General features: G+C 42.3%; 1 protein-coding gene across 1 annotated transcript in view; it reads left to right on the forward strand.

Annotated features, from left to right (window-relative positions):
- grik1b (glutamate receptor, ionotropic, kainate 1b) overlaps window positions 1–12,525 on the forward strand; it is a 33,929-nt gene that overhangs the window by 1,543 nt on the left and 19,861 nt on the right. The gene's annotated exons all lie outside the window — the stretch shown is intronic.

The raw sequence follows: 12,525 nt of genomic DNA on the forward strand, positions 1-12,525 counted from the left end.
ATAAGTGTTGAAATGATGTCTTCTTTTGTAGAATTCTTTCATATTGTACTGATGTTCACGTCTGAACTAAAGGAAATTCAGAGCTTCCCGTGCAGGGCATCCGACCTCCAGAATCTAATCTCCAATGTGGGTTGCTCACTAATCTAGGCCAAACCCTTCGGACTTATCTAACGGCTGTGAATATGGCTTATTGACAGAGAAACCCCAGGGCGGTCAGTGCTGTGTGATTTAAGAAGCGTGCTGTAATCTATCCTCCGCACTTTTAATCTGACCAAATCATCTCCCTCTATCCGAGCTCACCTAATCTGAGTGGTCCTGTTCAAAAACGCCGGCTGAAGCTCTAATCTCGTCCATATGCTGCACTGTCCAATTACCCAGCACTGCTCTCACTGGACTGACCCCTCCAGTACAAACCTCACACTCACATCAACTTCTACTGCCTCGCTCTCTCTCTTTCATCTATTCATTGACCTAGCATGCTAGTTAGCTAGCTGTTCTAACACGCGTATACCTCACCAATGAGGAGGCGGAGCTACAGTCTCTCATTAGGGTGAATATTAATAACACTCTAAATGTAGGTATTGTGATATACACTGAGGAGGCGGAGCTTCAGTCTCTCATTAGGGTGAATATTAATAACACTCTAAATGTAGGTATTGTGATATACACTGAGGAGGCGGAGCTTCAGTCTCTCATTAGGGTGAATATTAATAACACTCTAAATGTAGGTATTGTGATATACACTGAGGAGACGGAGCTACAGTCTCTCATTAGGGTGAATATTAATAACACTCTAAATGTAGGTATTGTGATATACACTGAGGAGGCGGAGCTACAGTCTCTCATTAGGGTGAATATTAATAACACTCTAAATGTAGGTATTATGATATACACTGAGGAGGCGGAGCCACAGTCTCTTATTAGGGTGAATATTAATAACGCTCTAAATGTAGGTATTGTGATATACACTGAGGAGGCGGAGCCACAGTCTCTTATTAGGGTGAATATTAATAACACTCTGAATGTAGGTTTTGAGATATACACTGAGGAGGCGGAGCTACAGTCTCTCATTAGGGTGAATATTAATAACACTCTAAATGTAGGTTTTGAGATATACACTGAGGAGGCGGAGCTACAGTCTCTCATTAGGGTGAATATTAATAACGCTCTAAATGTAGGTACTGTGATATACACTGAGGAGGCGGAGCTACAGTCTCTCATTAGGGTGAATATTAATAACACTCTGAATGTAGGTTTTGAGATATACACTGAGGAGGCGGAGCTACAGTCTCATTAGTGTGAATATTAATAACACTCTAAATGTAGGTTTTGTGATATACACTGAGGAGGTGGAGCTTCAGTCTCTCATTAGGGTGAATATTAATAACACTCTAAATGTAGGTATTATGATATACACTGAGGAGGCGGAGCCACAGTCTCTTATTAGGGTGAATATTAATAACACTCTAAATGTAGGTATTGTGATATACACTGAGGAGGTGGAGCTTCAGTCTCTCATTAGGGTGAATATTAATAACACTCTAAATGTAGGTTTTGTGATATACACTGAGGAGGCGGAGCTACAGTCTCTTATTAGGGTGAATATTAATAACGCTCTAAATGTAGGTATTATGATATACACTGAGGAGGCGGAGCTTCAGTCTCTCATTAGGGTGAATATTAATCACACACAAAATGTAGGTATTGTGATATACACTGAGGAGGCGGAGCCACAGTCTCTCATTAGGGTGAATATTAATAACGCTCTAAATGTAGGTATTGAGATATACACTGAGGAGGCGGAGCTATGGTCTGTCACTGAGTATTATTAACACTCTACATGCAGGTATTCCTCAGGTATACACTGAGGAGAAGATACAGTCTCTAAACAGTCTCTCATTAGGATGAATATTAATAACACTAAATGTAGGTATTGTGATATACACCGGGGTGGAGCTACAGTCTCGGAAACAGAGCATGTATATCTATATATATATATATATATATATAAATAAATAAAGAAACAGTGCTGTAGATAAAGAGAGAGAGCAGTGCTGTATGTGGGGGTGCATGTAAAGGACCAGAGGACAATGATGTCACTGTTCAGCCGGTCGGTCCACACACAGCTCGTAACACATACACACACATTACGTACGCTGTGACTGTGTTAAACATCTTCATTGGTGGAAAAATTGGAGAATCTGTGGGTGTTTGAGATGTTTGAAGTAAGGCCCCAGTTCTTTAATTAAGAAATCGCTGAGTGCAGGTGTTGTCTTAGAATCAGTAGAATCAGAATTTAACATGTTATCCTTTTTAAACCTCAAAACAATGACAGATGAAGCAGCATACGACTTCAAAATGCTTAATGTTTATGTATCACAGGTATGAAATTCGGCTGCAAAGTACTTCTTCTGCAGCGTGACGCTGATACCACTTTATAACTTCACTCTGTTAGCTTGCTAGTTAACAAGCTAAACACTACACAGCTAGCAGCTACAGACGAAGCAATCCCTCACAGATTTATGTTCAGTATGCTCAAGAATACATTTTGCATAGCTAGCTTATAAACATCCCGCATGGTTGATTAACACGCTATCTCCTCAGCTAGCTGATTAACACGCTGTCTCCTCAGCTAGCTGGTTAACACACTGTCTCCTCAGCTAGCTGATTAACACGCTGTCTCCTCAGCTAGCTGATTAACACACTGTCTCCTCAGCTAGCTGATTAACACACTGTTTACATGACTAGCTGGTTAACACACTGTCTCCTCAGCTAGCTGATTAACACACTGTCTCCTCAGCTAGCTGATTAACACGATGTTTACATGACCAGCTGATTAACACACTGTCTCCTCAGCTAGCTGATTAACACGATGTTTACATGACTAGCTGATTAACACACTGTCTCCTCAGCTAGCTGATTAACACGATGTTTACATGACTAGCTGATTAACACACTGTCTCCTCAGCTAGCTGATTAACACGATGTTTACATGACTAGCTGGTTAACACACTGTCTCTTCAGCTAGCTGATTAACACGATGTTTACATGACTAGCTGGTTAACACACTGTCTCCTCAGCTAGCTGATTAACACGATGTTTACATGACTAGCTGATTAACACACTGTCTCCTCAGCTAGCTGATTAACACGATGTTTACATGACTAGCTGGTTAACACACTGTCTCTTCAGCTAGCTGATTAACACGATGTTTACATGACTAGCTGGTTAACACACTGTCTCCTCAGCTAGCTGATTAACACGCTGTCTCCTCGGCTAACTAATTAACACACTGTTTATATGACTAGCTGGTTAACACACTGTCTCCTCAGCTAGCTGGTTAACACACTGTCTCCTCAGCTAGCTGATTAACACGCTGTCTCCTCGGCTAACTAATTAACACACTGTCTCCTCAGCTAGCTGATTAACACACTGTCTCCTCAGCTAGCTGATTAACACGCTGTCTCCTCGGCTAACTAATTAACACACTGTCTCCTCAGCTAGCTGATTAACACGCTGTCTCCTCGGCTAACTAATTAACACACTGTCTCCTCAGCTAGCTGATTAACACGCTGTCTCCTCGGCTAACTAATTAACACACTGTTTATATGACTAGCTGGTTAACACACTGTCTCCTCAGCTAGCTGATTAACACGCTGTCTCCTCGGCTAACTAATTAACACACTTTATATGACTAGCTGGTTAACACACTGTCTTCTCAGCTAGCTGGTTAACACACTGTCTTCTCAGCTAGCTGATTAACACGCTGTCTCCTCAGCTAGCTGATTAACACACTGTCTCCTCAGCTAGCTGATTAACACACTGTCTCCTCAGCTAGCTGATTAACACACTGTCTCCTCAGCTAGCTGATTAACACACTGTCTCCTCAGCTAGCTGATTAACACTATGTTTACATGACTAGTTGAATAGCACACTGGGTCCATTCCCTCAGTGGACGATTCCCTCAGTCTTGCCTTCGTTCCACACTGAAGTGATATCTGGGCCATTTGTTTGTGTTAGCGCACAGTAAATGTAGCCATCTTCAGTTCACTTAAGATATGAGATGAACGGCCATGTTGTAAATCATGGTTTGAACTGTGGTGTAATATCATTAATGTCGTTTCTGTCTGAGCACTGCTTGCATGTCTAGTTCAGTGATTAGCAATCTGTTAGCATGGCTAGTTGATTTGCAGTCTGTTTCCATGGCTAGTTGAGTAGCATACTGTTTTGCACAGCTAGATGATTAGCAATCTGTTAGCATGGCTAGTTGATTTGCAGTCTGTTTCCATGGCTAGTTGAGTAGCATACTGTTTTTCACAGCTAGATGATTAGCCATCTGTTAGCATGGCTAGTTGATTAGCCATCTGTTTGCATGGCTAGTTGAGTAGCATACTGTTTTGCACAGCTAGATGATTTGCAATCTGTTAGCATGGCTAGTTCAGTAGCAGTCTGTTTGCATGGCTAGTTGAGTAGCACACTGTTTTGCACAGCTAGATGATTAGCCTTCTGTTAGCATGGCTAGTTCAGTAGCAATCTGTTTGCATGGCTAGTTGAGTAGCACACTGTTTTGCACAGCTAGATGATTAGCCATCTGTTAGCATGGCTAGTTCAGTAGCAATCTGTTTGCATGGCTAGTTGAGTAGCACACTGTTTTGCACGGCTAGATGATTAGCCTTCTGTTAGCATGGCTAGTTCAGTAGCAATCTGTTTGCATGGCTAGTTGAGTAGCAATCTGTTTGCATGGCTAGTTGAGTAGCACACTGTTTTGCACAGCTAGATGATTAGCCTTCTGTTAGCATGGCTAGTTCAGCAGCAATCTGTTTGCATGGCTAGTTGAGTAGCACACTGTTTTGCACAGCTAGATGATTAGCCTTCTGTTAGCATGGCTAGTTCAGTAGCAATCTGTTTGCATGGCTAGTTGAGTAGCAATCTGTTTGCATGGCTAGTTGAGTAGCATACTGTTTTGCACAGCTAGATGATTAGCCATCTGTTAGCATGGCTAGTTCAGTAGCAATCTGTTTGCATGGCTAGTTGAGTAGCACACTGTTTTGCACGGCTAGATGATTAGCCTTCTGTTAGCATGGCTAGTTCAGTAGCAATCTGTTTGCATGGCTAGTTGAGTCAGCAATCTGTTTGCATGGCTAGTTGAGTAGCACACTGTTTTGCACAGCTAGATAATTAGCCTTCTGTTAGCATGGCTAGTTCAGTAGCAGTCTGTTTGCATGGCTAGTTGAGTAGCACACTGTTTTGCACAGCTAGATAATTAGCCTTCTGTTAGCATGGCTAGTTCAGTAGCAATCTGTTTGCATGGCTAGTTGAGTAGCACACTGTTTTGCACAGCTAGATGATTAGCCATCTGTTAGCATGGCTAGTTGATTAGCCATCTGTTTGCATGGCTAGTTGAGTAGCAATCTGTTTGCATGGCTAGTTGAGTAGCATACTGTTTTGCACAGCTAGATGATTAGCCTTCTGTTAGCATGGCTAGTTGAGTAGCAATCTGTTTGCATGGCTAGTTGAGTAGCACACTGTTTTGCACAGCTAGATGATTAGCCATCTGTTAGCATGGCTAGTTCAGTAGCAATCTGTTAGCATGGCTAGTTCAGTAGCATACTGTTTTGCACAGCTAGATGATTAGCCTTCTGTTAGCATGGCTAGTTCAGTAGCAATCTGTTAGCATGGCTAGTTGATTAGCAATCTGTTAGCATGGCTAGTTCAGTAGCCATCTGTTTGCATGGCTAGTTGAGTAGCACACTGTTTTGTACAGCTAGATGATTAGCCTTTTGTTAGCATGGCTAGTTCAGTAGCAATCTGTTAGCATGGCTAGTTGAGTAGCAATCTGTTAGCATGGCTAGTTGAGTAGCACACTGTTTTGCACAGCTAGATGATTAGCCATCTGTTAGCATGGCTAGTTCAGTAGCAGTCTGTTTGCATGGCTAGTTGAGTAGCATACTGTTTTGCACAGCTAGATGATTAGCCTTCTGTTAGCATGGCTAGTTCAGTAGCAATCTGTTTGCATGGCTAGTTCAGTAGCATACTGTTTTGCACAGCTAGATGATTAGCCATTTGTTAGCATGGCTAGTTCAGTAGCAGTCTGTTTGCATGGCTAGTTGAGTGGCACACTGTTTTGCACAGCTAGATGATTAGCCATCTGTTAGCATGGCTAGTTCAGTAGCAATCTGTTAGCATGGCTAGTTCAGTAGCAATCTGTTAGCATGGCTAGTTGAGTAGCCATCTGTTTGCATGGCTCGCTGAATCGTCACCTTTTCCTGTGAGCGGCTGCTTGTGTAACATATGGTGAGGAACTGACAGTACAGATGTACGGTGTCTATTCCCCCAGTGAACGGTTCCCTCAGCCTCGCCTCCGTCCCACCCTGAAATGATATCTGGGCTATTTGTTTGTGTTAGCGCGCAGTACATGTAGCCATCATCAGCTCAGCTGAAAAACCGTGAACATCAACTTCAGGCTGGAGGAGCTATCGTCATAATTCCGAGATATGAGATGGACGGCTATGTTGTAAATCACGCTTCAGACAGTGGTTTAATATCATTAGCGCTGTTTCTGTCTGAGCACTGGGCGTGCGTAATGTGGTTATAGGGGAACATGGGGCTGGTTGTCACACTTTTCACTGTAGGTTCTCTTATTTCTCAAACCTAATAACTGATGTCAGCCTGATGTAGATATAACAAAAGCTCGGGGTGACCTATGATGAGGGGATATTGGACAGGAGGGTTCTGGACAGAGCTGGGTAGCGAGGCTAACAGGACAAGGTAGCCAAAGTTTTGCATGATAATGTGCATAGGATTCATGAAAAGTCTGATATGTCCCCTTTTATCCAGTTCCACCGCAGAGACTGCAGCGCTGGCACACATTTAGAGCACCCTAACCTCATTAATGCACTCGCTGGGACTGAATTAGTACATGTTAAATATTCACAGGAAAACATTTAAAGGAAATAAATCATCTTTATGATCATAACTCGGGCTGCACGGCATTTGTCTCCTGCTCTACTATGAGATGTATAGGAGTAAGGTGTTAAGGCCTGCAGTAATCATGTGTGCATGGGTGTGGGTTCAGGTTAAAAGGCCAACACAAAACTCTAGAATTTATCGTCATTTAATCTAATTCATATAAGCTACATGGAAGAGTCATACGAAGGATATCGTACCAATGTGTTTCTGCTGTGGTGCACGAACGTCTGAAAATATCCCGTTGAGTGAACTCGGCTGCTTTAAGGTTTGAATGATCTCCAAAGAAATTGCAGTCTCTAAAGCAGTTGTGGGCTAGACGAGCCGTAAAGGCCCTGGGTGTAGATGTTTGTTGGTTTGTAGCCCGTTGGGCTTTGTGCGCATATCTTCCATTATAGGTTGCTTTAATGAAGTCATTACAGAGATTCAGTAATTAAACACTTCCAGCTGCATCCGCCCCCACAGTTACTGCCGTACACCGAGTGGGTGGAAGCTTCTCTTTTTGCTGGACCGCCTAGCGGCCCTAGACCTAGAAGAATCAGTTTTTTACTTACTGACTGTCTGAGGACTACATCTTGCCACAGCTGAGGTCGGGTCTCCTTGCTTGAGATGTTATTGTTAAGGGAAGTGGTGTAAAAATGTGTCAAGGTCCATGGAGATAGCATGTGGGCTTGCAGTCTCATCCAACATCGCTAGCGCGGTGACAGCATTTCTACTTGTCTTCTTGATGCCATGTAAAAGGCAGCAGCTTTATTTGAAAAAATATATAATGAAGGACATCCTATACAGTTTAGAGTCTGTGCGAAATGGGCAGAAAACTGTACATGTGAGTAGTGTTTACATACTGCAAAATGGTAAAACGTGTGGAAAATGTTCTATTTTCCATCATATGGGCACTTAAAACCCTTGTGGCGTTCCCCATGGCTATATCCTGGGCCCCCTGCCATTCCTGATTTCAGCGCATTTAACCAAAATTTCCGGTTTCAGTTTCGATTCTGAGGTCAAGATTGAATTAGATTTTGTTAAAAATGTTCTTCTGAATCTTACAGAGCTCCAATTATAAAAAAAAAAAAAAATCAAGATCAGACCTGAAACTCCTCCCTCATATCTGGTCTCCAAACACCTATGTGAATGCCTCTAGATCATACATCATGGATCGGGCTAGCGTGCTAGGTGCCTACAGCCACCCAGAACACCAAACCAAGATTTTTCTGGAGCAGGACCCTGACGGGGCTGGCTCTGCTTCCCCCTCTGCATAAAATATGAACTTATTGGAACCAGAAATCGTAAAAATTATTATTGGCAACACAGCACCCTGCACTTCATGAATATTTAAATTTCCTCTCAGAACTCAGTAGAAATTAGTTTAGGTGTGTGTGCATGTGTGTACTCACCCATTTACATATTTGATGTCATCCTTTCTCAAATGTAGTTGCTTGTTACCAGGTTACCAGTATACAAAAACCCTGTCAATATATGAAAACTGACCTGCAAACACCCTCAAACAGTTCTAACAAATTAACCTCCACCGATCTGCAAATAATGCTGTATAATTAATCCTGATGGAAGTGAATACCAACGGGAAGGGTTCTAAATGGTCCTGTACAGAGGTATAATTGGTGCTGGATGAAGGGACCACTAATAAGAAGAATTTTCAGTAGCGTTAGAAAGAGAAAACACCACCACAATTATTGATTCTGTTTGGTGTTATTAATGTTCAATGTAGGGACTACCACCATTAAGGCACTGCATTGGTGTTCAATGGAAGGAATACCACCCTAAAGGGTTTTATTGGTTCTGTATGGTTCTGGACAGTAGGAATTCCACCATTGAGGGGTTTTCATTGATGTACAATGAAGAGTATACCACCATGATAGAGTTCTGGTTAGTAGGAATACTACTACTAATGCTATTTATTGGTGTGCAAGGAAGGGAATACAACTGTTAAGGGTTTCTATTGGTTCTGGCTGGTAGGAATACCATCATAAATGCTTTACATTGATACGCTATAATGGAAAACCCAACATGATCGTTTTTCATTGGTTCCAGTTGGTAGCAATACTACTATTAATGCTTTTTTATTGGTGTGCAATGAAGGAAATACCAGCATGATGGGTTTTCATTGGTTCTGGTTGGAAGGAATATCAGTATACATGCTTTACATTGGTTTGCAAGGGAGGGAATAGAATCATAAAGGGTTTTATTGGTTCTGGTTGGTAGCAATACTACTATTAATGTTTTTCATTGGTGTGCAATCAAGGAAATACCCCCATGGTAGGTTTTCATTGGTTCTGGTTGGTAGCAATACTGCTATTAATACTTTTTGTTGGTGTGCAAGGGATGCAATACCACCATGAAGAGTTGTCGTTGGTTCTGATTATAATAATACTATTATAAATACATCACATTGGTGCATTGGTCACAAGGGAGGGAGTACCATCATAAAGGGTTTCATTGGTTCTGGAATCTGGATGGTAGGAATACCATGGTACTCCTGAATGGCCGCAAAACAATTGTTTCCATTTGTGCTGGATGATAGGGATGATATGAATACCACTGTGTTCACTTTGCATTGAAGACTTTGATCAGTCCTTGATGGAGGAACACCATGAAAGGTCTCATTGATCCTGGCTGTAGTCAACAGCACTGTGAAGGGTTTTTAATAGCACCAATAAAGGGAATGTGCCTGTGAAGGGCTTTGATACGGCCCATAGATATGAATAATACACTATATGGACAAAAAGTATCTTTAAATTCAGGTGTTTCATTTAGTCTTGTTGCCACATGTGTATAAAATCAACAAGTCAGCTGGTGAAATTTCCTCCCTCCTAGATCTTCCTCCATCAGCTGTGAGTGGTATTATTATTGAACAGTGGAAGCGTTTAGGAAGAACCACAGAGTGTCTGTCAGACCATGTAAAGTTACAGAGCGGGGTCAGGGCAGAGTGCTGAGCTCAGAGCATAGTGCAGAAAAGAAAAACCTGCTGTTAGAGCTGCAAAGGTGGACCAACTCCATATTAATGCCTGTGCATTCAGAATGGGATGTCATAAAAGCTCCTGTAGGTGTAATGTGTAGGTGTCCCAATATTTTTGTCCATATACTTCCTATTGGTTCGCAGCATGCTTTGCACTAGGAATAGACTCTGCTGGTCTTGTAAAGTTTCCTTTTGTGAGGTTCACCGTCCGTCATCAGGGGCATCTTTTTAAAACCTTTTGAGCCCTCTGAGAGGTTGTGGTGTATACAACACACACACACCCTCAACCCAACCACCATCAGCACAGTGGGGAAGCAAAGGAAAAGGTCACTGACAATCAGCGTCCCGACAAGACCTTCTTTATCCCCCCGACACTCCTCTCCTCCCAAATCACGCACAATCCCTCAAACTGTTCCACAAAAACTGTTTTCACAGAATGCTGGATGAAGCGCTGCTGTTTCTGGGTTGATTGATTCAGAAACAGGTGGTAAATCAGCAGGCTGTGGCGACGAACACACTGGCTGATTTGCTGGGGGGAAAAAAAAGTTTGATGTGATGAACAGACTGAAACGTTCAGGAATCCGAGTTTCTGAGTCAATCCTGCCTTCGTTTTTGAGAGAATCTGAATGCGTCCAGAAGCTTCAGGGTCTGTTGTGGCCAAAGTAAACATAAAACTCACTTACTTGCATTAACACATTTGCAGGGTGACAGAAGAACCAGATTTGGTCCACTGAAGAACCATTATTGTGACAGTTGGAACCAAAGTGCTTCATCCATGGAATTGTAGCCCTTTGTTTTTTTTCTTTCCACCAATGCGTTGGTTGTTCCCCTTTTTCGCCCCATTGCCCACTACTAATTACTCCACCCCTTCATAGCCCCCTCTAGCACTAGCAATGCTCCCGACACTAAGAAGACCCCACACATGTCTCCTTCGATACATGTAAAGCCAGCCACTGCCTCGTTAAAAAGTCCTTCCATCGTTAGGCAACCTCAACACACTCGGAGGTAAGCGCCGGGTCCCCAGCTCCGTCACACCAGCCAACAGACGCCTGCACTGGCCAACATTGCTTGAAGAGCCATGGTGGGAGAGAGCACGGCCAATTGTGCTCTCTCTGATTCCGGCTGCTGATGGCAAAGCAAGATTTGGGATTCAAACTCGTGACCACTGAGCCATAGTAAGATCAAAAGCCAGTGGAAACTAGGTGATGGCCATCCAGGTTGTTCTCTTGTTTTTGTGAAGCTAAGCCACATATTGATTGTGCAGTATATGTCAAAATCACTCATTGCTAAATGCTAATAATTCGTTGGGACTAACATGGACAGGAGATGCATTGAATATGTTTGTGAATTAGTTTTAATGTAGTCAAAGCAATCGATCTGAGTGAACGGTGATCATCTAATCAAGAAAAGTAAAGAACAACATGTTAGGCTTTGTTTTGTCCTTGTGGAGTCCCAACAGGTTCAGTCTTAGGACCTTTGCTTTTCTCCTCTTACGCCTGTAGATAGTGTTATCAGGAAACGTGAGGTTCATTTTCTTAGCTATAGCTGTATGTGCTGATGATCCATGAATATGCTGCACATATTCCTCTTGAAAGTGTTCTATAATTACATCAAGAAAGAAAAGAAAATGCGTAATTCTTGGTGTCAAAGCTGCTTTTAGGCCCCATGACCTCGCTTACCAAATCTGAAGTACGGACCCTGGGTCTACTTTTTTCATTTGAATTAATACTTTAATTAACTTTCATTCATTTTGTTTGTTTAGTCTGTTATGACTCTTATAGAAATGCATCACCTTGTGGCGTTCCCCTGGTACACATCCTGGGCCCCCTGCCATTATTCACTTCAGGGAGATTTACCATAACAAAACAAGATTCATTAATTCTGTTCTGTTAATTCTTCTGATTTTACAGAGTTCTAATTATATCCCATGCTAATTAGTTTGGCTCAGAAAAAAAAAAAAACACAAAACAATGTACAATAACCTTGCGTGTGGGGTTTTCTGACACTGTATGACTCACCTGGTATCTGCAAACTGAAGAACAATTGCAATTCAGGCTGCAAGCTGGCGGCTAGTTCTATTTTTAGCTTGGCTAAATGTGCTTCTGTCCACCTATTTGCAACATATAACAGTGTGTGTTTCTCACAGTACTTGATCATGCATGACTGTATGTTCTCAGCGCTGTTCGGTTGGACTTGAGGGGTGGTTACCTGTGGATTTGGGGATGCTAATGGGGTTAGCATGACTGGGAGACGATTTGCTCATGTTTTGTCTTCATGCCACACTGCAGACGCACCACTGCCCCTGTATTACGCTCATTTGCGTGGTTTATGCTAGCTGATGGGGTCACTTCTTTGAGTGAATTTGTGCTATTTTTTACAGAGCATTTGCATTGCAGAGGAATTTCAGGGCTGATTATCATGTGTGGTCATTGTAAAATGGATTATCGTCTGAAAGCAGAAGACAAAGGAGATCATGGCTGTCACGGAAAATCCGTGACACACTTGGTGATGTCCTAGCGTGCACTAAAAACAATCAGCGTGTTGGGATATCTGGACACCTGCTGTAATCCAATACGTATGATATG

The sequence above is a fragment of the Salminus brasiliensis genome, chromosome 11 (assembly GCF_030463535.1).
Source record: "Salminus brasiliensis chromosome 11, fSalBra1.hap2, whole genome shotgun sequence".
Classification (NCBI taxonomy): domain Eukaryota; kingdom Metazoa; phylum Chordata; class Actinopteri; order Characiformes; family Bryconidae; genus Salminus; species Salminus brasiliensis.